Source organism: Ursus maritimus, unplaced genomic scaffold (genome assembly GCF_017311325.1).
Source record: "Ursus maritimus isolate PB19 unplaced genomic scaffold, ASM1731132v1 scaffold_14, whole genome shotgun sequence".
Lineage (NCBI taxonomy): Eukaryota > Metazoa > Chordata > Mammalia > Carnivora > Ursidae > Ursus > Ursus maritimus.
Genome location: NW_024423786.1, coordinates 55,970,939 through 55,997,943, shown reverse-complemented (window position 1 = coordinate 55,997,943; position 27,005 = coordinate 55,970,939). Strand labels below are relative to the sequence as shown.

Here is a 27,005-nt window from a genome sequence, read left to right as displayed (position 1 = left end):
TGGAAAACAACCAGTCCTGGCCAGGTGCCAGCGTCACTGGTCTGCAAGGGGCCAGGAAACTGGCCGGAGAGGCTAAAACGGAAAACATCCTGAGAACGCAAACCGCCCCTCCCCAGTCCTGGCCCTCACCCGCCCACCACTGCCGACACTGGGTTCCTGCTGCTGCCCGCACAGGTCCTGGGGCAGAGGCCTGGGTGGTGGCCGCCCAGACACACCTGACATGTGTCATGTGACTCCAGGTCGTTCTGAAATTTCAGGGTGTTAATGAGAGTAAAGGGGGCCCCTCCCAGCACTGCTGGTCACCATCCCCGGCCGCGGGTCACCTTGTCCTGCACAGCGCTGGCTGGGCGGAACCCCAGAACTCTGGCCTGTGGCTTACCCGGGACCCCACAAGGCCCCAGCCCCCATGCTAGCCATCAGCCTGGTTATGGGAGCCGGGTGGGCAGGGAGAGAAGGGACAGTGGGACAGTTAGAGAGTGGATGTGGGGAAGGCAGGCGGGGGGATCAGCCAAGTCTCTGGCAGGAGCTAGGGCCTCCTGCCAACACTTTCGCTGGGAAGCGCTGGGAGCGTCTGCCCCAAGTCTGGAAGTGTTCAGGGCAACAAGGTGCGGAGACAGGCAGTTCTGCCTCTGGTCACCTCGTCAGGGACGCTGGAGAACAGGCCACCCATCGGAGAAGCTTTGCACAACGAGGTGGGAGGGCAAAGGATACTTTTCTAGGCATCAAACAGGCAAACAACAAGCGGTGTAAATCCCTACCTTCAGTAACTGTCATAATAAAACACCTGTTCAGCAGCTTAAATCCACACCAAGTTGTTCTTTACCATTTTCGAGGTCAGGAATCCAAAATGGACCTCCCGGGGCTAGGCCTCTCCTGGGCAGGGCTGGTCCCTCCGGGGCCCCAGGGAGACCTGCTCCTGCCCTTTCCTGCACTGCAGCCCCCCCTGCACCAGCAGCACAGGGTCTGCCCATCTCTGGGACTCCCACCCTCTGCCTCCCTCTTGTGAGAACCTCGTGAGGACACCGGGCCCCCGGGAGCCCAGGGTCACCCCCACCTCCGGGGCCTTGACAAGGTCCGCTCTGCCACGTGAGGCGACACGTCCCAGGTCCCGGGACCAGGACGGGGATGTCTTTGGGGACCAGAGTGGACACACACACTATTCTAAGAAGGATCTTTCAAAATGACTGCCTGTGTTTAAAATCAAAATGTTATAACAACACATGCGACCCCTGCTCCAGGTTTTGGTAACTCCTTGTATTCTTGGATCCCCCACCCTGCCCCAAGCCCATCCACCAGCCTGACAGCTTCTAGGCTGCCTTTCTTTCAAACTCAGTTCAGCCACTGCATCCTCCAGGAAGCCTTCCTGGCCTTGCTTTTCCCTGGACAGGCTGTCTCAGTGCCATTTCCTTCTCGGCCACTCCACTAGGCTCTATCAGGGCTTTAAGCAATCTTTGCAGCCCAGTGCCCATCCCAAGCAGACACTCAATAAATCAGGAGCCACGAAGGGATCATGGTTGGGGGTATGTGTGCAGGAAATCAGGGCCAAAGGTCCCTCTCCCACCCCCCAGACCTCAGTCCTGCACCCATGACCCCTCACGCCCCACACTGGATGGAGGGATACGGTAGGACACATCCCTCTTGGGGCTCACCTGTCTTCTCGCCCTTTTGGCCCCTATCTGGCCACAAGGAAGACCCGACATGGGCCGTGTAGGACAGTCTCTGCGGCCCCCACAGCCGGTGCTGTCTTGGGCAATCCCAGCCTGACAAGTCGTTAATCTGCGGTTTGGCCCCAACCTGCCCCCAACAGAGGTTTTCTTAAGAACATTAAGTCCCCACTAAGGAGACAAGAGGAAAAACAACAGAAGCACAGTCTCTGTGGCAGAGCAGGCCTGGGGGCCAGGTGTCAATGTCCTCCCTTGCAAATCACTCAGGACAGCTGGGGGCTGGTCTTTGAGGTCTCTAAGCACAGGAGGTGAGAGCACCTGCTGCTGTGGGGTGGGGGCGGGGGCTGCCTCACTCGCCCCCGAGTTCCCCAAACACGACGGCCACATGCATGGCTTCGTGCCCCATCCTGTGCAGACAAGGTTTCCTGCTCCGCATTCCTGGGGGCACCTGCCTTTGAGGCTGGAGACCATGAGACATGTCCCCCACCCCCACGTGCCTGGCAGAGTCCCACTCACTCCTCGCCACTCAACAGATGTTGGGCCAGAGAGAAGCACGATTTGGTACAGGACGCAGCTCTGCCCACGGCTGGCACGACTCTGGGGGTGAAATCCTGAGGTTTTCCCAAGGCGCCATGTGGCCGGTTACACAGCCTGTGCTGGGGACAGTGGATGTGTGGGAGCAGTTTGGGGAGGGCCCTGTAGGTGGCCTGTGGCCTGCTGGGTGCCTGATGTTGGTTCTGTGACTCTGCTTAACACAGGACAGCAGTACTGTCTCAAGAGACCTGTCTACGGTCTCCTGTGGGGATTAGAAATTTGGTCTACGTGATTCCTAATTTACCATAATGAAGCAAAAAGGCAAAATAAGATATGCTTTGCCACAGGAACAAGTGACAAAATGCTGAGGTCCTTAAATATACAAAGATCTCCAATAAATCAGTAAGAGGTCCACACACCACTTATTGAATGTGAGGTCCTGAATAACGGGGACGACAGAAAAAGCTCACTAGTGGTGTAACTGGTGACATTCGCATCAGTTCTAGGCTTTGGTCACTCGTACTGCAGGAAGGTTGATTTCTGAGTTCTGATAAATGTTTGGTGGTTATGGAAGATGTTGACCAGGAGGAAGCTGGGTGAAAGGTATATAGGAATTCTCTGCACTGTCTCTGCACCACTTCTGTAAGTAGCAAAGCATCTCAAGATTTTAAAAATGAATGGTTCGCAACAGACGTCAGCAACCCACAAAAAGCATGACAAACGACCATGAATGAAAACTACACCACTCGGCAGTAATGCAAACATTACCGATGACTCAAGGAGATTTTAGCCTCTGATCCAAGGACAGCAACAAGCCAGGCCCCCGGATGTGATGAGGGGCCCTGGAGGGGGCATGACTGGGAAGGTTGCGGGGCAGTGACAGAATTCGGACACATACCTCGGAGACGGGGTTGACGTGGAGTTTCCCGATTCCGCTAACTGTACTAAGGTAATGTGAGAGAGTGCACTTGTCTCAGTAAATTCCCAGTGGAAGATTTAGGGGCGAGGGCGCCGACGTCTCCAAGTTAATCTCCAACGGCTCAGAAAAAATTAACATATATGCACATTCAACTACACATATGTATAACCACGTGTGCACACGTGACTATTTTCCTCCATCCGCTACAAACATCACTCTCTGCATGTGTATGTACACACCCCGTGCACACACAACAGAAACATGCACACGCACTCACACGTACACACACGTGCACACACAACAGAAACAGGCACCCGCATTCACACGTACACACACGTGCACACACAACAGAAACAGGCACCCGCATTCACACGTACACACATGTGCACACACACGGGGGGAGAGAATGAGTAAACGGGGCCCGTGGAGTTCCTCACACTGTTCTTGCAACTTCCCGGTAAGTTTGAAACCAGAGCAAACACAAGAGTCAGTCTGGGAGGTATTCCAGTGGCTAGCTCCAGGTGAACTTTCATCGCTTTTAAAATTGGGACTAGCGGTCACATGCCACAAAATGCATCCTTTTAAAGCACACAATTCAGCACGCTCTTTCTCTAAACCCTATGTGTGGGGCGCCTGGGTGGCACAGTTGTTAAGCGTCTGCCTTCGGCTCAGGGCGTGATCCCGGCATTCTGGGATCGAGCCCCACATCAGGCTCTTCTGCTATGAGCCTGCTTCTTCCTCTCCCACTCCCCCTGCTTGTGTTCCCTCTCTCGCTGGCTGTCTCTATCTCTGTCAAATAAATAAATAAAATCTTTAAAAAAAAATAAATAAACCCTATGTGTTTCCTGAAAAACAATTTGAAGACGAGTATGTGTCACTTTTATAAATAGGAAACAAGAACTATATTTGAGAAGCCCTGACCTTTTGCCCCCTTTACAGACTGCGGACAGGGGTGGGGGGCTGGCTGGCTGGGGTCCAGAGGGCTGGGGGATGGCAGGAGCCTGAGCAGAGCTCGGCCCATGCGGTGGCGGCCGGGCCCCTTGTTGGTGCAGGTGCCGGGGCGGCTGGCATTTCCCACCTTGCAGAGCGCCTTCCCTGCTCTCTGATGACTTTCCCATCTGCTCTGCAGGCCCATAAATTCAAAGCAAGGGCTGGACACAGGAGCCGCCTGGGGCGGCGTGTCTGGCCTGGGAAGCCTGAGCCAGGGTGCGCGACGTGCTGCCAGTGCACGCGGGCCCGTGAGCCCAGCGCAGGCCGAGGGACACGGCATGGTGGGCAGACAGGCCAGCCCAGGCACGCCTCCCAGTCCGGACATCTGCCAGCCAAGGGCCCTGGTCTCTGAGACTCAATTTCCTCAAATGGGAACAGGACACAGAAGGGTTGCACACACACCCTCAGTGGGAACTCAGACTAAATATTGTATTTGGATCCAACGGAACACGACCTCGAAGTCGTCTCGGCCTAGGCACTAAGGTCAACCACGGTGACAGTCACGGTGATGGCACGACCCCTGACATGACATTAGGAGAAGGGCACTTCACTCTGGGGGGTCTTCCTCCCCAAAACCCATCACCCCAGTCTGACCATGAGAAAAACACAAGACAAACCCCAGTGGGGAGACTTTCTACAAAATTCCTGGCCAGTCCTCCCCCAAATTGTCCAGGTCACAAAAGCAAGGAAAGTCTGAGAACGTGTGATACCCAAGAGGGCCCTACAGAGACGTGGCGGAGAAGCGAATGTCGGGTGGGACCCGGGTGTAAGAAGCAGACGTGATGGCGGGGCTGGCGACATGGGAATAAACTGTGGAGGCTGACGCACCATCGCGGGGTTCGTGGCTGCCGTGCCACACCGCAGTCACGTCCAGGCCAACATGAGGGGAGGCTGTCTGGCAGTGGACGGGCACTCTCTGAGCTGGCTTTGCGACTGCTCCGTAAACCTAAAACCATCTAAAAGGAAAGGGTTCACTCTAAAGACAAACAGAGTTGGCCAAGTGCTTCCCGAGGGCTCCGTACGGCGCACCCCCAGCACCGCCCGCTTCCCGTGGGGACCAGTGGGCCGTCCGGGGCAGGCAGGGCCCGGCTCCTGCCACGTCCCCTCTGCTGTGGGACGCCCCTGCGGGGGAGGACGCTGCACCTTCCTACCGGCCCATCCCCTCCTGGCACTGATAGGTCCTTATCTTTAGGGTAAACGTCCTGTGCCCCCAAAATGTTCCCCTGATGGTGTCAGCATCTGCGTGGGTTGAATTGTGCCCCCTGAACCCGTGACACGACCTTACTTGGAAAGAGGGTTGTTGTGGATGTAATCGAGTTAGTAAGAGGCTGTTCTGGAGTAGGGGCACCTAATCCAATACGATGGTGTCCTTATAAGAGGAGGAGGGGGCGCCTGGGTAGCGCAGTCGTTAAGCGTCTGCCTTCGGCTCAGGGCGTGATCCCGGCGTTATGGGATCGAGCTCCACATCAGGCTCCTCTGCTGGGAGCCTGCTTCTCCCTCTCCCACTCCCCCTGCTTGTGTTCCCTATCTGGCTGGCTGTTTCTCTGTCAAATAAATAGATAAAATCTTTAAAAAAAAAAAAAAAAGAAGAAGAGGAGAACTTGGACACGGAGACACACAGAAGAGAAGGCCACGGGAGCATGGAGACACACTGGAGTGGTGCTCTCCGCCGGAGCCTCAGGAGGGAGCACAGCCCTGGGGGTCGGACGGCTGGCCTCTGGAGCCGAGGGAGGGCAGATCTGTGCGGTTTTCAGCCGCCCCGTGCGTGGTGACTCTGCCACGGTGGCCCAGGGATGCCGACACAGCCGGCGGTGGTGAGCTTCGCCTCACGCGGTCCTTTCTGTGGTTGTCAGCTGTCCTCTACACAGGAGCGTCCCCACCTCTCTGTGCCACAGGGAGAGGAACGCGTCCAGAGAGGGGGACGTGCCACAGGGCGAGAACACGGCCGAGGAGACGAGCGCGTGCAGCTCCACACCTGCCGGGCTCTGGGTCAGAAGCACGCCGCCGCGGCCAGCTCTGGAAGCACAGCCGAGGGACAGTGCTGCGGCTGTGGATTCGCGCTGGGCATGAGACAACACGAGGGCCCCCGTGCTGTGCGGACGTGCGGCAGTGACCCTGTTCTCACAGGAGATATTTAGGGGCTGGGGCGCGACGCCTGTAAATCCCTTGCAAACATCAGGTGCGTGTGTAGAGGTGAGTGGGCAGGGGGCAGGCAGGGTGACGGGGAGAGGATGTGTCCACAGGTGACACAGATGACGGACAGGAGACAGACCGAGCGACAGGGATGCGTGGGTGACAGAGCAGCTGCAGCCACACGCACATGTGTGCACGCACACGCACGCACGCACACGTCCCCTCCGGATAGTGCCTGGAACACTCCCGAGTCCAAGTTCTCCGACACGTTCCCCCAAGCCTCCTTCCCGCATCCCCCTCACCCATCCTGCTGGCCTCCCTCCCATGTCCCCTCACCCTGCTCGCCAGGCACTGTCCCCTCCACTCATTCTCTGTTCTCGGAGGGGTCCCGCCTCAGGCCTCTCCCCACGCCGCCACCTCCCCGAGACCTTAGTCCGGCCCACAGTCCCTGCTGTAGTCCGGGCTCCCCCAGTGCTGTGGACACAGAGCTGGGTCATTCTCTGGGGGTGGAGCAGCATCCCTGGCCCCCACCCTTGATGCCAGGAGCTCCCTAGTCCTGACAACCATGGGGTCCCCAGGTGTGGCCCGGAGCCCTGGAGGGCTAGGTGACGGCCAGTCCTCGCCCCCGTGAACAGGGTCGCTGTCGGGATGAACCACGTCAGGAGTGGGGGGCTGATGCCGGGCTCTCCGCCCAGGCTCTGGGCTTGGAGGGAACCGAGGTCATGGAGACTTGGAGTCAGGGAGGGGCAGGCTGCTGATGGGCTCCGGCTGGCTGGTCTCTGGGGAGCTGTCTGCTGCGTTTTCCCTCCCAGAGAGCTCAGAGTGCAGATCCCACCCCTCAGATAAGGATGGGGACCCTCGCTACAGAGTACGTGGAAGGGAAGCTGGTTACCCCTTGTCCCTCCTCCCAGTGACCCCCCCCTCCACAGTGTCGAACCATGCAGCTGACCCCGGGCCAGCATGCACTTAACCAATGGCTCCCTCGCCTCTTCAGCAACTCTGCTCACTGAGTGTACTTTCAGGAGGGAAGACACGTCCAGGCAACAGCCCCCCATTCTTGAACCCTGGCACAGGGCCAGGGCAGGGTCCCCCCACCCAGCAGCGAAGGGGGCAGAGGTGGCGGGCAGTGGGGGGGCAGCTGACATGATCTGGGGGTGGGTGTCATGGGGCAAAGAGAGTAAGTAGCCGGGAAGACGCAGAGGCTTGTCTGTGTGGCCGGGATGGCATTTGCACACACACGGAGGGAAGGCAGGCATGAACTGGGAGGGGCTGGACTGTTAGTGGGAGCTCCACGCGCACGCCGGGCAGCTTTCTCAGAGGGGGACAGACACGTGCCCGGGTGACACGTACGCACATACATGGAAGACACAGAGCTGAGACGTGAGACAGACAGACCAGTGAGAAGTGGTCACGGGCACGCACACGTGCCCGTCCATGTAGGGACTCCCTAGCTCTGCCCACGGAGGGCACCTGGAAGCCGTGACATCCCCACAGTGATGAGCCCCGACGGGGGAGTCAATGGCCGCTGTGAGATTGATTTCATTTCACACCACAGGCCCCGAACGCCATGTCTGCAGCTGGTGAACAGCACATCTGCAATTCTCTAACAGACGAATGGTTCCCGGACACGCACCCGCCCGCCACCTTGAGCTTCTGGAAGCAGCCAATCCTGCTACTCGCTCACCCACACTTGGCAGAAGGAGAGACTCAGATGATTCTCACCAAAGTGCTCATTCCCAGGACCAGACAAGGCAGCTACTATACACTCAACTGAGGTCGGCAAAATGCGTGGGCCCAATTCGGCCCACTCTTTGCTTTTATAAATAAAGTTTTATTTATTGGAACACAGCCACGCACATCCATTTACAAATAACTACAGTGGCCATGAGGCTGAGCTGAATCGCTGGCAACAGAGACCTCATCCCAAAGCCGGAAATATTTGCTGTCTGCCTGGCCCTTCGCAGGAAGTCCGCCCGCCTCTCGATGAAGCGGACTTCAGGGTGGGCTGGCAGCTCTAGATGACATGAGACATGTCACTTCCTCTTTGTATAAAGACTTCTGGCACTTCTCAGGCACACTTTCAGCAGGCACCACCATGCTCCCTGCTGCCTCCAGCCTTTGAGCGGCCATGTCCTCTGCGTCTCCCTCCTCTCGTAAAGCAGTGCCTTCACCCTTCTGACCTGAGAGTCCCCCTCACCCTATCCCACTCCAGCCCATTTTCCTTTAAACAAGACATCGTCCACAGGGAGGATCTCCTTGCTGTGAGTCAGTGATTCTCAACTGGGCGCAATTCTTTCCTTCCCCAGGGGACACCAGGCGATGTCTGGGGATGTCTGTGGTCGCCACAACTGGGGCGCTACTGGCACCGAGGAGTGGTGGTCTGGGATGCTGCTCAGACCTCCCCCCAGCACCCAGGATCCCACCAGAGAATGACCTGGCCCCGTGTCCGCAGTGCAGGGGTGGAGCAGGGGGGGAGCGACCCTGCCTTAAGCTTCAAGTAGCAACATCCAAGATGTCTGGGCAGCACGGCTCAGAGCTGAGCTAAGGTGTCCACCCGGCGGGGGGAGGCCTGGCCACACCCTGCTTTGGGGATCAGGGTTCATGTCCTCACCAGCCTCTGCTTCCTGCACTCTGAAGCAAGAAACCACAGGAGCCAGGGACTGCCAGACACCTGGTGAAGGGGACGCCGGCAAGGCCTCATCCCACAGACATGTTCACAGTGCTGTGGCATGCGTGGGGCACAGGGAACAGACCCGACCCCTCCTTGTAAAGTTCACAGTCCCATAAGGAAGTGTGTGATCCCGCAAACACAGAATCAGAAACCAGGACGCCAGGTTTGAAGGAAAAGTGCAGAAAGTCACGAATGCATGTACAGGGGTCCTGATTTCCCTCAGGGAGGGTCAGGAGGTGGCTTTTAAAAAGAGAAGGCTGCTTAGGAGCTGCAGGGGGCGGGGAAGGGGGGACATATTAATCCACAAACCCGCCGATGCATTCTCACTTTTTGGACTTGCACTGAGAAGGGGGGGTGTCTGTGGCCCAGCTGGGGGTGGGGGGCGGTTCTCCAGGGCTCTGGACATTATGAAGTGGCTGCCCCCCCGCCCCCCGCTCATAAGTGACCAGACATGACACGGGATCATCGGCGCGATCATCATCTCTCCAATTTTGCAGGGGCCCAGAGAAAGGAGGCGCTGGGGCTGAGCCCTGCACTGTCTCTGGGCAGCAGTGTCCACAGCATCCCACACCAGGCCCAGGGCCCGCCACGGGGAGGCCTGCCTTCTGCCGCGCCAGGGCCACCCACCGGCCTGCTCAGACTGCCTGCGGTTGGCCAGACTCTTCCCCTCAGCTCCCCGACATTCTTTTTGCTTTTAATTTCTATTTTAAATTTTTTTTCTTTACATTTTGAAATCATCATAGATTCAGAGGTTGCAAAAAAACGTATAGTGGAGCTCTGACCCAGCCTCCCCCAAAGCTGATGACTTGCGCATAGTTAATACCCTAACCGAACAAACGTTCAGAAAGATGACGTTGGTACAGTGCACAGAGTTTATGCGACGATCTGTGTGCGTCTCTCTGGGCAACTTGCGCACACGCGTAGGTTCACGTCCCCCCACCGTCACGACGCCCTCCTGCTGTCCCAGCAGCCCCCCTCCTCCTCAACGCTAGCCCTTCCCCACCGCACTGACCCCGTGTCCACAGTCCTCAGCAGGACACAGCAAGCCGGGTTCCACGGCCACCTGGGGTGTGTCCCGGGAGCGCTCAGTTGGTTTAACACGCGCGGTGGGTCAACGGGGCACATTGTGCCAACAGGACAATGGACAAAGCCCCCAGATGCAGCAAAGACTGGACAAATCTCTACACCCCCCGTCACAAAAACACTCCTCAAACAGGACAGAAGGGAACTTCTGCAACCTGATGGAGGGCCTCCACGGAAGCCACAGCCACGCTTGTACCCATGACGAAAGCCTGCAGACCCGGGGAGGGCAGGGGTGCCCGTTGCTCAGTGTCATGCTGGGCATCCCAGCCAGGGTGGCTGGGCCAGGAGGTGACATAAGAGGCGTCCAGATGGGAGAGGAAGCCAGAGAACCACGTCTGCACTGCACACGACGCTATCTGGTGCGGCAGGGGCAAAAACTCACAGCGGCCACACGGCATGCAACAGGCTGCCTGGGAACCTCGCGGGCATGCAGGGCGCTGCCTTTCCCCAGTGTGGCGGGGGTGTGGGAGGAGCTGCCGGGTGACGGGAGTCCTGCTGAGCCACGCCTGGCCTTTGTGTCCCCATCAGCTAGAAGGGCATCAGATTGAACAGTTGCGCGGAGATCATGCCATGTGGGCTCTCTGCACGGGGACAGGTAGTAGACCTCACAAAGCACGTCAAGAGTTGTTGTTTTTTGCCTTTTTTTTTTAAGTCAGCAGCTGCCCAGGGCGGTCAAAGGGCCTGTTCCTCCGCTGGGAACAGGGTGGGGACAGAGGACGGCTAGAGCCAGACGCCAGCCCTGTGGGAACGTCGTCCCATCTGGGGCTGTATTTCTTCTCCATCCTCCTCTGACCTTCGCTCCAAACTGCCTGCTGACGTATTGGTCGTGTCGTGGGAACCCCAAACTTGGGGTCTAGTGCTCTGGGAAGCCGGCAGCCCCTGCAGACTGGGGCAGCCGGTCACCCCCCAGACTCCCCAGCGGGCGTCTTTCCCTCCAGGCGCCCTTGGCTTCACGGTACCATTCTTCTGCCTGGTTGCTTCTCTGTGATCCTGAGGCCCATGCTGTTCCCTGGGCCGGCCGACTCCCGGGTCCTCTTCCTTGCGGCTCCTCAGTCTTGGGCCTGTTCTTGACCTTCCCGCACCGTTCCCACCTCTACTTCTCGAACTGCTCCTTCCTCCCGGGACTAGGCCGTGGATCTGGCACCCCTGGGCCCTGTGCCGTGGCTGTACAATGTTTGTGTCATTTAAAACATCACTGCACACGCACTGCCCTGGGGACCAACCTTGAGCCCATGACGCTCAGGGAGGGAACCAGACACAGAAGGTCACATGATGTGTGAGTCCACACATGTGACAAGTCCAGAACAGGCTCCTCCACAGGCGGGAAGGGGGCTCGTGGGGGCCGGGGGCTGGGGAGGGGTGGTGTGGTGACCACTGATGGGGGCAGGGTGCCCTTTGGGGTGATGGAATGTTCTGGAATGAGATGGGGGTCATGGTTGTGAATTCTGCAAATATACTAAAAACTGTTGAATTCTACACTTAAAATGGGTGAAGTTTATAAGTGTAAATCTTATCTCACTAAGGTGTTAGAAAATAAATGACAGGCAACAACATTATCAAGAGGTTGGGCCCTTTATCTAAATGGATTTTTCAAGTGCATTGGTTTTTTATTTTTTTATTTATTATTTATTTATTTTTTTAAAAGATTTTATTTATTTATTTGACAGAGAGAGAGACAGCCAGCGAGAGAGGGAACACAGGCAGGGGGAGTGGGAGAGGAAGCAGCAGGCTCATAGCGGAGGAGCCTGATGTGGGGCTCGATCCCATAACGCTGGGATCACGCCCTGAGCCGAAGGCAGACGCCCAACCGCTGTGCCACCCAGGCGCCCCTCGAGTGCATTGGTTTTTTAAATGCATCAGTAAAATAGAAAGATTAGAAGCGCTATGGAACAAACAAACCAGGGGACGAAGAGGAGGTCAGCGTTCAGTTTCACTCTGTCAAGCACATAATCACGTTCACGTATTTTATAGAAGAGGAAACAGGCTTAGCAATGTTGGCTATGCGAATTACATGCCAGTAGAGCCGTCCTGTCTGTCTGCATCCATCCATCCACCTGTCCTACCCGTCCATCCATCTACTTGTCCTGTCTGTCTGCATCCATCCATCCACCTGTCCTATCCGTCCGTCCATCCACCTGTCCTGTCCGTCTGTATCCATCCGTCCACCCACCTGTCCTATCTGTCCATCCATCCACCAGTCCTGTCTGTCTGTATCTGTCCATCCACCCTTCCACCTCCCCCCCACACCATCCACAGACACACACGGAAGAGAATCAGCAGAACAGCAAGTAGAATCCAGGGCCTGCAAACCACGGCCCAACACTATTCTTATCCTTTGTAAATGTCAATACCTATTTATGTTTGCAAAGTTGACTGCAACGATAAGTACATCGCTCCTTGGCTTCCTGATGCTCCCGGTAACCTAGCAACCCTCGTCTGTCTGAGGACACGGGAGCATCCCGCACAGCATGCCTGCCTCACACACAAGCACTCCACACTCATAGAGCTTGTGGGAATGGATGACGCACAGGTTAGAAATAATCAAGGCTCCCCGCCATGCCTTTCTGGATTTGTGAGGAATACTCCTACGTGCCTCCACTATTTGCCAGCAAGCCTCCCCACCTCCACACTGCCCTGCTTTCTTTCCTGGGAGCTGCCGGCAACACACACGGGGTGTGGAGGGGGCACTCTGCGCACCCCGGGGCACGTTCAGGAGGCGGGCTGCCGCCCGGCACTCCCACACCACCCCATCTGGACGGCTTCAGGGCAGACCTCGCTCTACTGAAGCCCAGGCTGGCATTTAAGCCAGCCTTTATGCTTCTTTATGACTCTTGGGCTTTTCCTAGAACTCACCACCCCGAGACTGGGAGTCGCACGCCAAGCCCCCCGACTGAGCCAGCCCAGCTCCCCTGGACCCTGCCATTCTCGCTTCATCTCTCGTCCGTTTGTGCCTGAGCATTTAAAGCAAATCCAAACAGCGTGTGACTTCACCCGTACGTGCTTCGGTGTTGCTCCAGGCACTGAAGTCTCTGAATCCCCGTCGTGTAACCACAACGCCACTCTTGCACCCGAAGTTCACAAGAGTATTCTCGTCTACTCCCCAGTCTGTGAGCAAAGGGCCCTGATGGTCAAGAACGTCTTTTCCCAGCTCGTTTGTTCAAATCCGGAGCCAGCGAGGCCTGTGTGTTGCATTTGCTTGGCATGTTTCTTCGCTCCCACTTTCTGTCAATTATTAGTTAAAAAAAAAATAGTTCTGGTTTTCAGAATCCTTTTAGGCTTACAGAAAAATGGTGAGGATAGTGCAGTTTCCACAGACCCACCCCTCACCGCTCCTATTACAAACTCCCGGCATTACCGTGGTACGTTTGTCCCGATTACTGAGCCAACACTGACACATTATTAACTAAAACCCATACTTCCTTCGGATTTCCTTAGTATTTCCCCAATGTCCTTTTCTCCCGTAGGAGCCCACACAGGACTCCACTTTGCACACACGTGTGGCGATGGTTAGCTGTATGTGTCCACCGGAGTGCGTGTCTGAGGGACCCACCTGAGTCCGCGGCCCGGGGCACGCAGGCCGCCCGCCCCCGTGAGCGTGGGCCTCTCCAACCCACTGAGGGCCTGAACACAAGAGGTGGAGTCTGTGAGAACGTGCTCTCTGTCCGACTGTCCAGCTTACACCGGCCTTGTCCTGCATTTTGGACTTGGACTCAGACCGGGACTCGCTCCATCAGCTCTGCGGGGTTTCCAGCTGGCCAACTGCTATTCTCGGACTTTCTAAGCCTCCCTAACTGCCTGGGCCAATTCCTTATAAAAGCTCTATTGATCTGTATATCCTGTTGGTTCTGTTTCTCTGGAGAACCCAGATCATACAGCTATCGTGCCTCCTTAGGTCCCTCAAGTCTGAGAGAGTTTCTCAAATTTTCCTGGTTTTTCACGACCTGGGCAGTTTTGAGGAGGACTGGCTAGGAATTTTGTAGGAAGTCCCTCAATTAGGGTTTGTCTGATGCTTTTCTCACATGATTAGACTTGGGTGATGGACTCTGGGGAGGAAAACCACAGAGTGCTCTTTTCATCCCACTGTATGAAGAGTACATACTTCATGGACATGACATCAGAAGCACAGGAAACAAAAGAAAAAATAAATTGAACTTCATTAAAATTAGAAACTTTTTTTTTAGAGAGAGAGAGAGTGAGTGGAGGGGAGGGGCAGAGGGAGGAGAGAGAGAACCCTAAGCAGGCTCCATGCCCAGTGCAGAGCCTGATGCAGGGCTTGATCTCACAACCCTGAGATCATGACCTGAGCTGAAGTCAAGAGTCAGACACTTAATGGACTGTGCCATCCAGGCGCCCCAAATTTAAAAGTTTTGTGCATCAGAGGACATTTCCAATACGGCAAAAGGCAACCCAAAGAATGGGAGAAAATGTTTGCAAATCATATATCCAATAAGGAATTAGTATATAGAATACATAAAGAACTCCTACTATTACACGAGCAACAGTTTGATTAAAAACGAGCACCCAAATAGACGTTTCTCCAGAGAAGACCTACAAATAGCCAGGAAGCACATGAAGAGACACGCAACACCATTAATCATTAGAGAATGCAAGTCAAAACCACAGTGAGTTACCACTTCACAGCCATTAGGATGTCTATTATAAAAACAAAAAAGCAGTAACAGAAATAACAAGATTGGTGGAAAATATTATGAAAATATTATGAAGCTTCCTCAAAAAACTAAATATAAAATTACCATAGGGTCCAGAAATTCCACTTCTGGGTGGGTATATACCTAAAAGAATGGAAAGCAGGGACTTGAACATATCCTTGCACACCCGTGTTCACAGCAGCATCCTCCACAGCAGCCTAAAGGGGAGGCAGCCCAGGTGTCTGTCCACAGATAAAGGACACACCGTGTGGTCCGTCCACATGTTGGAACACGAGCCAGCCCTGGAAGGGAGCCTGACAGCGGCCACGATGTGGAGGGACCCCGAGGACACCGGGCTCAGCGAGAGCAGCCAGACCCAGAAGGACACATCCCACAGGACCCCACTCCCAGGAGGTCCCCAGAGGAGTCCCGTCCACACAGACAGAGCTGGTGGGAGCCAGGGCTGGGGCAGGGGCTGGGGAGTCCGTGCTTCCTGGGGACAGAGTCTCCGTGTGGGGAGATGGAACGTTCTGGAGACGGAGGGTGGGGGTGGCTGCGGGACGGTATGAATGTGCTCAGCTGAGCTGTGCACTTAGAGACGGTTACGATGACAAATGTTACGCTGCATGTATTTTACATTTTACATATGTTGTTTAAAAGGCCAGGCTCTCTTTGGGCTTCATCGTCAGGGAAAGACTCAGGTACCACCCAGCTGTACAGAGGCGTAGAACACCTCGGGTCTGCCTCTGTCTGGGTCTTGGGGGCTTCTCCGAGCATGGTAGCCATGGCCCCATTCTCACCCTAAGTGGCTTAGAACCCGGAGCTAAGGAGTCAACATAAAACGATCTGGGGAGCCTACCAGAAGCCAAGCCACTGTGAAGGGCTATGCTCTCAAGCCGGGTCACGCAGGGCCACCTAGCTAAGGCTCAGGATGGCAGGTCTGGGCGCACCGGGTGCTGCTATACACCCACCTCTGCGTGGGGCCTGTGCCTGGGCAAAGCCTGTGAGAAAGTCGCAGGCGGGAAACGGGAGCGGTGAGGACAACAGGAGCACCGGCCTGTACGTAGCACAGACTCTCGCCAGGCCTTCGACTTAGCTTTTCCGTAAGTTCTCCAATTTAATGCTCACAACTGCTCCGTGCCATAGATGGCTCTTAGTCTACCCCCCAAACACGCCCATCATCCCTTTGTATGAACGGGGAAGCTGAGATGCAGGAAAACCAAGAAACTAGCCTAAGAATCATCATGACAATTTGTGGCCAGCGCTGGACTGGACGGTTGTCCACCCCGCCCACACCGTCGGTGCGGGTTAAATCTGGGGAACGGGGTTTGCCGTGGGAGATTTCCGTTTCCTCGCACCCATATTGTTACATGTATTCATAGACACATCCACAGCGGGGGCGAGATTCGACTCTCAGGGAGGCGACAACGGTGTTACTCTTCGAGCGCGTCCGGCGCCGGGGGTACAGGTACGTGAACAGACACATGGCATCCCTGAGCCCTTCACCTCCCGCGGGTCTCCCGTGCACAGAATCTTTTTCTCAGCTTTTTGCTTTCCAGGACCTCACTTCTCACCAGTCGTGAGCAGCCTCCAATGGTCGACAGCTGAGTTTAGAAGGGCCACACGAACACGGGGCATCTAGAGGCACGATGCGCTCCCACCCGCGGCCGGCTGTGTGTTTTCTGATGAACACTCAGGAGAAGAAAGTCCCCGAAGGGGGTGGTCACGAGAAAGAGAAACAAGGCTGAGAAAGCACGGCCTTACACCGAGCCAGTATCGCTTCTGTATTCTTTCCTTGCAGTGAAGGGGAAAAAACTCGAAGCTGAACTAAAAGGTCACATCACCTCCAGCTGGAAAGATATCTAGTTTCTAGAAACATCTCCAAAAATGGGAAGCTGGGTTTCCAGCGTAGTTTCCACTGGGTGTGGGTGAGGAAGGGGCTGTAGGGAGGGAGGGGACACTGCAGGAAGTGGGGTGCCTTGCTGGGCCGGGAAGACCCAGGCCGCGGGGCTCTGCGGCTGGCCGGGTGTGTGGTGGAGCGTGCCCTCCAGGCGTACCTGTGGTGCAGAACACCACGTGGCACCTTGCTGGACGGCCGCCAGCCCGCCTGCTGTCCCAGGCTGACCTCAGAGAGCACTGCACTTTCCCTCGCTGACCTGGGGAATGTCTGTCCTCGTGAACATTCACGCTGAGATCTGAGGTTTCGATTACACCAAAATAAATACAGCAGTGGGCCCACCCTTTCCTCGATGAATCCAAATAAAGCAGGCTGATTTCTGGGAGCATCTCAAGGGTTTCCGGCGGAGAAAGTGTGTCCCTGCCGGCCTCCAGGATGCAGACGGTGGGAGCTGAGTGGACAGCCCCTGAGGCAGCCCTGCATGTAGCTGTTCCATCTCCCAGGGGTCCCAAAGTCAGGGAAGCTTGGGCACCTCTCTGAACTCAGGTGAGGTCCGTAACACGTCACAGTTAGAAGGCAACATGGAAATCCTGGTATGAAGGGTCTGCCACCAATGAAGGGGGCTCCTGGGAGCCCCGAACAACAAGAAACTCCCTGCCTGAAAGACCCGGGACACAAGGACCCCCAGCGCTGAGTGGAAGTGGGAGCACCAGGCCTCACCTGCAGATCTCAGACCCCAAGGGCTAGGAACTTGCTAGAATGGGCTTCTCCCTGGGGCACTGTGGACATTTGGTGCTGGGTCATTCTTTGGGGTGGGACACACCAGGCAATGTGGGGGTTGGCAGCATTCCTGGCCCCCTTCTCGATGCCAGAAGCCCCCCAGTTGTGACGACCACAGACGTCCCAGATGCCACCTGCGTGCCCAGGGTGAGAGCCCTGGTCTGGAGCTCATGATACCTGAGCAAGCAACTGTCCTTTTTCAATCTGAGGAGCACATGCTGCATCTCCCGCAAGATTGATCAGGTGCTTCCGCTCCCCAGCTTCGCAGTCCTGGGCAGGTCAGAGCCCTACGCTGCGACTGCTCCCGGAGAGGCCCACGCCACAGCCACGCTGGGCGAGGGACAAACGAGCAGACGGTGGCGAAGATGAGGCACGGTTTTGCAGGGACATGAGCAACAAACTGCCCTTCTCAGTCCGTGTCCCCTCGAGAAAGGCCCTGACTGGAAACACGTCGGCAAGAACCAGAGAGACGGGAGCAAGGCGGGGACTGAGCTGAACACAGCACCTGCTCTTGGGGGTTCCAGGGCTTCCAAAGCCGTCTTCTGCGCTCCAGAGCCTGCGGGTGGGGCTCACCCCTCAAGGAATGTTCCTGATGTATTTGGCAGGGGATCTGATTCACAGAAACTCGGGGGGCTGCCACCAGGGGTGGACCATCGCGTCCTGGGGGAGTGAAGATGACTGTCATCGTTGGCACGTGCAGTGGCACGGAATCCGGGGTTGCGAGCTGGGTTAAAAATAAAACATGAGGGGCGCCCGGGGGGCTCAGTGGGTTAAGCGTCTGCCTTCGGCTCAGGTCATGATCCCGGGGTCCTGGGATGGAGCCCCGCATCAGGCTCCCTGCTCAGCGGAGAGCCTACTTCTCCCTCTCCCTCTGCCGCTCCCCCTGCTTGTGCTCTCTTTCGCTGTCTCTCTGTCAAATAAATAAATCTTTAAAAAAAAATAAAAATAAAATAAAAATAAAAAATAAAAAAATACCCCCCCAAAACCAAACATGAGACAAATTTTGTACACAGAGCGGGGTCTGACTCCCATCCACCATTTGCGACTGCAGGGGCGGGGTCTGTGCCCAGAGTCAGACAGGCGGCGTGGACTGCAGCTCCCCCATCCAGCCCCATTGCAGGAACCCTCGCGGGGAAGAGCCTTGCAGGGTGTGACCAGTGTCCCTGCTCTCACTACTTGCGATAACATGGCCCTCTATGCCAGCCATCTGCTTCCATGTGCAGGTGAAGGAAGAGCAGACTGTCCCATCCCGGGAGGGAAAGCCCCCGGAAGTCGGACTCACGGAGCAGGGCCGGCTCACCATAGCCCACAGGTTCTGCCTTACCTCAATGTTAATCTTTTAAAAGCCTTAATCAGAGGAGCACTCTTCCAGCAGCTGAGAGCACGCGCTCTGGGGCCAGCGGGTCGGGACCCTGAGTCCCGGCTGCTCATGGGCGTGGGATCTGGGCCAACAGAATCCAAACGGATTTCCTGGCTTCTCACCTATAAGACAAGGTGAGCAGTGGCAAGAGCTCCTGGATCCGTTATTCCAGTGACTCGTAAAGGTTCTGGTCCCAGGACCCATTTCTACCATTCAAGACGATCGAGGCTCCGTGTGTGATACCACCACGCCAGCCGCAGACACACGAGCATGTGCGCCCGCCCGTCTGCCGCCCCTGCTCCTCCACCCGCTCTCTGGGGCAGGGACTGGAGGCCTCTTCCTCGCCGCGTCCCCACCGCTGGACAGCAGCAGAGGCCCCTGCAGCCGGGCAGCCGACCGTACCAACCTGGTACAAGATTCTGTCCAGGAAGAGAAAGGGTGCTGGGAAGCCCCATGGCCCTAGCGCTCCCTCCTGGAGCTGCAGAGGGAGGAAGCCTGCTGAGCCCTGAGATACGCCAGGCTTCTGACCCGGGCTTACACGTCCCACGCCCTGGCTTTGCTCCACCGGCGCCCCATACTCTCTGAAGCAGACGCTGCCTCCCTTCTGCAGGGGGGGAAGCTGTCTGTAAGGGCTCCAGGCTCCGCCAGCCCCCCCCCCCGAGCCAGCAGAGCGGGTGAGCGGGCAGACGTGGGGACACCCTGGGCTGGGGCCTGGGACAGCTGAGCGGGAGCCACTAGCAATCGTAACAGCATGTGCTGCCTCCAGCGGTATTCTGGGAATCCAAATTAATCCCAGACACCGGGCTGCGAGGCAGAAGCAGAAGATGATCTCGGTCCGGGCAGCAGGCCACCCGTGTCCTCCTTTTTCCTCGATCAAAACTGCCTTTTATAGCCAGCCCGATGCTGAACAACTGGGAGGGCTTAAGGGCAAGAGAAGCCGGAGCCAGAAGTGCAGGGCACGCAGGGAGTGACTAAATCAAGGCTGGAGCCCAGACCGGGTACAGCGGAGCCGAGAGGCTGAGGGTCCAGGGCGTCTGCAGGGGTGAAGGCACAAGGCCTGAGGGAGCGTCCTGCCATGAGCTCCGGGAAGGTCGGTGCGCTACCCACCTTCCTCACTTCCCAAGAGGGAGATGCGGTGCACCAAGGGCAGAGCTGAGGTTCTCAGGCGCACCTGTGTTCTCCCCATTCCGCGGGGCTGGAGGGGGCTGGTGGTGGCTCTCTGGGCTGCAAATGCCGGACAGTCCCGGGCTCAGAAATGCAAACTCAGGGCCATGTTCCCGGAGCCTGGAGCGGAGACAGAACAAAACCGGGCAGGGTTCAGGCTCGCCGGCGATGGTGGAATCCGGAGCCCAGCTACCTGGGGAGCGGGAGCGGGCGAGGCGGTCAGGAGCAGCAGCAGAGTTCGGGAGGATGATGTAAGCGTGCTCGTCTTCACTGGGCAGAGTTCTGAGCTCTTCGCAGGGCGCCGGGCCGGGAGGGAGTCCAGTTTGTCTTGCCTGATCTAGTTCACAGGTGCGCGAACTGAACCCAGCAGTCGGGGGCCCCTCTGTTTTAAGCGGCTGCAAGTTTACGGCCCCGTGCCTCCGAGCCGTGGTGCGGACACCTTTCCCCACGCCCCCCATATTGCACCCGAGGGGTACCCCACATTCAGGGACAAAGTGTGGTCTGTCAGGATGCTTTCCCCAGAGGGGCACAGGACAACAGGGGGAAGAGAACAGCCGCGGTGGGTCCCTGCCCCCCAGAAACAGCAGGCCCCAGGGTCCCAGGAGAGCAGCTGAAGTCTGGTACAGCTACGGAAATGCAAACCCTCCGCGCAGCCTGATGGTTCCTGCAGCTGCTGGAACAAATCGCACTGATCCCGTGACTTAGAACAGCGCACACTGATTCCTACAGCTCTGAAGGCCAGAGGTCAACCAGTGTCGCTGGGCTGAGGTCCAGGTGTGGCGGGCCGAGCTCCCCCGCAGGCTCCAGGGAGGGCTCTTCCTGCGTCCTCCAGCTCCTGGCGCCAGGCGCCCCGTGGCTTGTGGCCGCGTCCCTGGTCTCTGCCTGTGGTCACATGATCTCCCCATGTGTCAAATCTCCTTCTGCCTTTGTCTTACAAGGACACTTTATGATTGCACCCGGAAAATCCCTCCATTTCAAAAGACTTAATTTAGTCACACCTGCAAAACCGTGGTCCTATCAGGGGCCACATTCCCAGGTTCCAGGGATTTAGGACCTGCTATCTCTGGGGGCCTTTCTTCTCTGAGCACAAAGTCTTCCTAGGGCCCACGTGTGTGTGCACAGGAAGAGCTCCCCTGCCCGGCAGCCAGGTGCACCTGTGTCAGGAGTGGGGAGGGCAGCTGGGGATGTCCGGGGGCAAAGAAGGGAAGGCCCCGTCTGGCCGGTGAGGAAGCCCACCGCTCAACGGCACTGCGACAGTGATCGCTGCCCCACGCTCTCAATGTCCTGAGGGCCCACGTGTCCTCCGTGTTAAAAACAGTCAAACAGTAGCAATATTTTTTAAAATGAAGTTGGGAAATAAAGTCCCCATGGAATCAGGTTCCCATGGGGGCTCGGCCTGGCCCTGGGGACCCCACCGGCAGTGCCCCCTTCCTGTCACACTGACACGGCAGTGCCATCGCTGGCTGCAGGGGAGCTGACCTGGAGTGGTGTGCAACCACCAAACACACGCGATGGGCTTTCTGGGGAGCAGCCCCGGGGTCAGCGAAACGCAGAGCCGCAGCCGACAGCAGCGCAACCAGCTCCTTCCTGGCCGGCAGCCAGAGAGCACCCAGAAAGCCCGAGGGGGTCTGCGACGCCTCCTGGAGGAGGCTCACAGCTCAGATGGCATTTGAGAAAAAAGGTCAGGCAGAGCCTGCTGGCTGCCTCTATGACAGAGCAAACCACACGGAGTCGGCCGCAGGTGGCGAGGAGGTGGGGCTGAGAAAGGTGGAGGAAAACCGAAACAAGAGAGTAATATGATTCAGCACAGGCCCCGCCCACACACACGAGCTGCCCCGTGAGAAACAGAAACCCGGACACTGTGCAAGGCAAGGCTCGAAGGCTGGAACGGCAGACGGGGCCGGGCAGGCTTTCTGCACACACACATGCGCGCACACGCACGCACACGCACACACGGAGCATGGAGATCCCGGCAGAGGCGCGCGGATGGGCCAGCACTGAGCGTACAGCACGAGAAGCTCCCCAGTGACGCAGGTTTGTCCGAGACAGGCAGTGGCTCAGGTGTCCCCGGATGCAGGCACACCCGTGCTGTCCCGAGGCGGAGACCCTGGCAGGGCTCCCCTCGCTTCCACCTGCTATCCCGGCCCAGGTGCTCCAGGCCTCCTCCAGCATCTGCTGCTCCTGCAGAGAGCCATGGGGGCGAGCCCCACAGTCTCTCCTGGGGTGAGCGAAAATGCAGCACTTGGTGGCCCTGGCCGCCCAGGTCTGCGGTGTGCCGGCATCCTCTCGGCCAGCACCAAGGCCGCCGTCAGATGCCCGCAGGCCTGTGAACGCGGTGAAATCCACATGCCCGACCTAAAGCCACACCTCTTTCTGCCTACTTAGAATTTTAAAAAATTTTTATTTGTATTTTAAGAAGGCTCCATGCTGGGTGGAGATCAAGACCTGAGCCGAGATCAAGAGTTAGATGCTAACAGCCACCCAGGTGCCCCTGCCTACGTTGTTAAAAAATTCAGGTAAGAGTCGCATGAAATAAAATGAATCGTTTTAAAGGGAACATTTCAGTAGCACCGAGTGTATTCGCAGCTGTGCACCCACCACCTCTACCATTCCAGAACATTCCATCGCCCCAAAAGGAAACCCCGTCCCCATCGGCTGTCAGCCCGCCCCGGCCCCCACGAGCCCCCTTCCCGTCTGTGGACAGGCCTGTTCTGGACGTGTCACACACGTGGACTCACACCCCGTGGGGCCTTCTGTGTCTGGTTCCCTCCCTGAGCGTCGTGGGCTCGGGGTCCGCCCCCGGGGCAGCGCGTGTGGGCGCCTTCCTGTTCCTGGCTGAGAGACCTGCCCGTGTGTGGCAACACCTTCACCGTCTCCACCTTCTGGCTCCTGTGAATCGTGCTGCTGGGAACACGTGTGTGTGCATCCTTATTTGACCATCTCTGCAGCTCTTCTGGGGACCTTCCTAGGACTGGACCTGCAGGGCCAGCGGGCTCCCTCTGCAGCTCTGCTGTCCCTCCACGGCCCAGAGCAGGCCTCGTGACTGGCCCCACGCGCACCTGGCGTCCCAGCAGCACAATCACGCGGTGTGCAGGCGTGCACGCGTCTGCGTCTGACGGACATCTGCACGCCCTCAGGTGACAGGCACTGCGGATCCTGCACGACGGCCATGAGACTCAGGCGCGAGACCAGAGGGACGCCCGAAACCCAGCCATTGAGGGAACTGGGTTGCAAAACATCGAAACGAATGCAGAAAATCCACGATGAGTGAGATGCTGACATTTAAAAGCAAAACAGGACCGGTGACCAGGCCGTGAGAACCAGGCTGGAGCCCGGACCATGAGGAAAACCTGCGTGCCCGACCCTGTCTGCGCTTCATTCACGATTTGAAATTTGGTTCATCGCGGGCTTTCGCACTGACTTTGAATTATTAATGGAAATAACAAATAGTGTTCTGTTAAAATGTTCTACTTTCACATAAAATCAAATTCAAACAAGCTGGAATGAGTCAGTTAACGTTATCACAAGTTTTTTCTTTTATGTTAAATTGCTGTTTCTCTTGATCCCTGAGGTTCTCGGTGTGGCCTCAGGCTGTGCCCGTAGGGTGAGTGCCCACTGGCCGCACCCGGCCCCAGCCCAGGACCAGGAAGGGGCCGGCACAACCCGGAAGGCCCTACAGGAAATGAGGCGGTGTCTGTTGGTCCCGAGGCAGAGGGGAGTGGGTGGGGGCAGGCGCGTTATTTTTCTCAGCCCCCGTTTCCCTGTCGACAACACAGGGGTCATGACAAAGCCTCCGCTGCTGGTGGGGTCGGTTTTCAGGGAATACCAGTCTCTGTCTCAGCCTTAGGGCCCTTAGGACCAACTTGCCAAAGAAGTGGGCTTAGGGCAGGTGGCCCCCCAAACACGTGCAGCAGGATGCACGTGCTGTCCCTCTGGACACGTGTGGAGGGGAGGGGAGGAGGCCACCGGCCCGTCTACAACTCGGCAGAGTCCCCTCGGGGAGCTTCCCGCCACCTGCCACAGAGGAGGCTTCAAGGAAGCAGGTCAGCCCTTTCTCAGAAAATGATCTGCTCTGCCGAAGGCACCAGTGGGCACGTCCCTCAGTCCCGCCTGGCCCAGGGCCGAGCCCAGTCAGCGCGCCAACCAGGTCTGTGTCCGCTCCCATACCCTGCCCTCTCCCCATCCTTGGCCTGGGTGGGATTCCTGCCCCCAGACAGCAAGCAGGAGGCGCCACCAGTGCTCCTCTCCAGTGTGGGGCCCAGAGGGGTGTTACGGGTTAAACTGTGTCCCCACCCCAAATTCACGTGTTGACATCCTAGTGCCCAGCAGGTCAGAACAGGAAATTATTTGGAAATGGGGTGGTCGCAGGAGTACTTAGTTCAGGTGAGGTCACACTGGAGTAGGGTGGACCCTAAAGCAATGACGGGTGTCCTTATAAAAAGGGGACATGTGCACCCAGACAGAGAGGGAGAAGCCCCGCGATGATGGGGCAGAGATGGGGATGACGCTTCTATGGGCCAAGGCACACCGAGATTACCAGTGACACACACCGCTCCCCGTGAAGCTGGGGGGCCTGGGACAGGTTTTCAGCAGGAACCCACACTAGGACCCCTTGTTCTCGGACTTCTGGCTCCGGAGCCGGTAGAAGATACATTTCCCTCATTTCAGCATCTAGGTTATGGCAGTTTGGTACAGCCACCCTGGGAGACCGAGACACGGGGCTAATACCCTAGAAGGTCTGACGGGAGCCAGCAGTGTTTGGGTCTCCACCCCAAACCCTCGGACACTCCCCTGGTTGGATCAAGAGGACGACACCTCAGGAAGTGTACCTGGCAAGGGGCCCGGCCCCAGGAGTGGCTCAGGTGGCCTAAGAAACGCGGCAAAGACCAGCCTTAACTTTTGCAAGATGCTGGCCCATTTCAGGAGGGACGAAAGCACATTGGGGGCACATTTCTCCCAGGACAGCTGGGTTTCTGGGGCGCCCGGGGTGCGCACACCTGTTTCCTGTGCGCTCAGTGAGACTCTCATTCCCAAAAGGCAGCAGAGGGCAGACACTCAAAACCAGAGCCAGGCAGCAGCTGGCCCAAGATATCCCTGGCCCTGGTGGCATTTCATGCTGGTGTGAAAGCAATGCAGGGCGGGTTCCCTTTCCCCGCTGGCCCCCCTGCTGCTGAGCCCCGGCCACCCCCGCCCAGACCCTTAGGGAGCCACTCCGTCCAGTGATCTGGCCCCTGGCGAGAGCCTCGACAATGCAGTGGGAGATGATGACTGGGAATCGGGATCACGCACGTCTCTGCACAGACTGACTCAAGGGGACAGGAATTCCGCCGGAGGGTGTCTAGACTGCGGTGTTTCTGGGATGCAGGAACCCGGAGCCAGAAGCACTAGCCCGTGGAGTGGGCTGTGCTGCCACCTGGCGGCCACGGCTGCACAGCCCCACAGCGCGTCAGGTGACGCGGGCGTGGAGATCCAGGCCCCCATGGGGCCAGTGTATGAAGAGGGAGGCCGTGCAAAGCCTGCATTTATTTGTGGCAGGGTGAGACCCCTGACCCCCAGGACACTGCACTCTGTGACCACCAGTCTCCTGAGGTCCCAGGATGCTGCACACATTTAACTACACACACTCAGTGGGGGTGACTCACAGATGCTCGTTTATATGGTGTGACTCCTTGGGGTTTATTCTGTGTCTAGGATGAGCAGGGACTGACTTGATTTCTTTTCCCAAAATAAGGAATGCAGGGTCTCCCCATCCTGGCACTGTTGACATGGGGGTGGGTTACTCTTTTTGGGGTGTCCTGGGCACTGTGGGGGGCTGAGCATCCCTGGCCGGCACCCCTGGATGCCAGGAGCAGCCCAGTCGTGACAACCACAGATGCCTCCACACGTGGCCCTGTGGTCCCTGGGCACAGTCATCCTGGATCAGAAACTCTGCACAGGTTTTTTTGGTTTTGTTTTTGTTTTTTTATTGGAACCAAATGTCCCTTCTTGGAAGCAGAAACTATCCAGGCAGCCCCTGTCCTCCCACCTGGGAGGAGCCCCCTTTCAGGGCTGGGTGGTGTTGGCAGAGCACGGGAATGAGGGCTGGAGGAAACCCCACCTGCTTGGCCACGGGGCAAGGCACGGCCGGGGCAGAGGCCACTGTGCCTGGGACGGGAACATAGGCACTCGATAGGTCCATGGGCCCAGGGTGTGGAGGCGGTTCTGTCCCAGGAGGGACATCCCACCAGGAGGGCTCACCTGTTGCCCCAAAATTCTGCTTCTGGATTTTGTTTTAAAGGTCCTTAAGTAGGACCCTCCCCCTCCCCGGCTTCTCCTGGAGCAGGAGCACGTGGGAACTTTGGCTGGCAGGTAGCACGTTTGGCTTTGTGGCCCCTCCGTCCACACAACAATATGGAAGATTATATTCGAGAACTGCATCTGTGTAAAGGTGAATATAAACCAGGCTGGGTTAGTTATTAAACATTCACTAGTATGTTAGTCACTTTTTGTTCACTGATTTTATTATTTTTTTAAAGATTTTATTTACTTAAGAGCAAGAGAGAGAGTGGGGGAGGTGCAGAGGGAGAAGAAGACTCCCCACTGAGCAGGGAGCCCGATGTGGGGCTCCATCCCAGGTCCCGGAGATCATGACCTGAGCCGAAGGCAGACGCTTAACCGGACAAGCCACACAGGTGCCCCTTGTTCACTTATTTTAAAAGAAGTTAAAATCAACACATTTTGGTGGGCCATGGACCACATCTGTGGGCCCTGGGTGTGGGGCCTCCCCTCCCGCCCAGGCTGGGTCTGGACGTGCCCAGCTCCCGGGTGTCTGCTTTGAAGCCTGGGCCCAGCCTGGGGCGCTCCTGCCCCCAGAGGACGTGGGTGACATCTGTGGACATCCGTGGCTGTTCCTGGTGTCGAGGGGGCGGGGCCAGTGATGCTGCTGAACCCCCTACCAGTGCCCAGGACGCCTCCCAGAGAGTGAACGAGCTGCCCTGTAGTGCTGAGACCCTGGGCTATGCCAGTTAACTCTGACTGCAGAGCTGGGGGGTGTGCTCTGCTGCTGAGCTAAGAAGACTCCCACCAAGATGACAGATGCAGACAGAAGGCTGCAGCCACGCTGACTTCTAAAGCAGCAGCACAAGAGACCACCTGCGGAGCCCCGTCCCCCCCCCCCCCCCC

The 27,005-nt window shown here is 57.3% G+C and overlaps 1 protein-coding gene and 1 long non-coding RNA gene across 4 annotated transcripts in view; one reads left to right on the top strand and one right to left on the bottom strand.

Moving 5' to 3' along the window:
• The window catches only part of GNG7 (G protein subunit gamma 7), a 121,553-nt gene that overhangs the window by 44,842 nt on the left and 49,706 nt on the right, over nucleotides 1-27,005 (bottom strand). The window contains exon 3 of one of the 2 annotated variants that reach the window (XM_040629666.1): nucleotides 19,788-19,964. The exons of the other annotated variant lie outside the window; for it this stretch is intronic. The gene's annotated coding sequence lies outside the window, so the exon portion shown is untranslated. The remainder of the gene's footprint in view (nucleotides 1-19,787; nucleotides 19,965-27,005) is intronic. 2 annotated transcript variants of the gene reach the window in all.
• Nucleotides 21,624-23,341, top strand: LOC103681652. 2 transcript variants are annotated; one of them, XR_005834673.1, is made up of 3 exons: nucleotides 21,642-21,878; nucleotides 22,261-22,360; nucleotides 22,460-23,341. It is a non-coding gene; the product is annotated as an uncharacterized LOC103681652 (long non-coding RNA). The 2 variants fall into 2 exon arrangements; XR_005834672.1 differs by having other exon boundaries at nucleotides 21,624-21,878; nucleotides 22,261-23,341.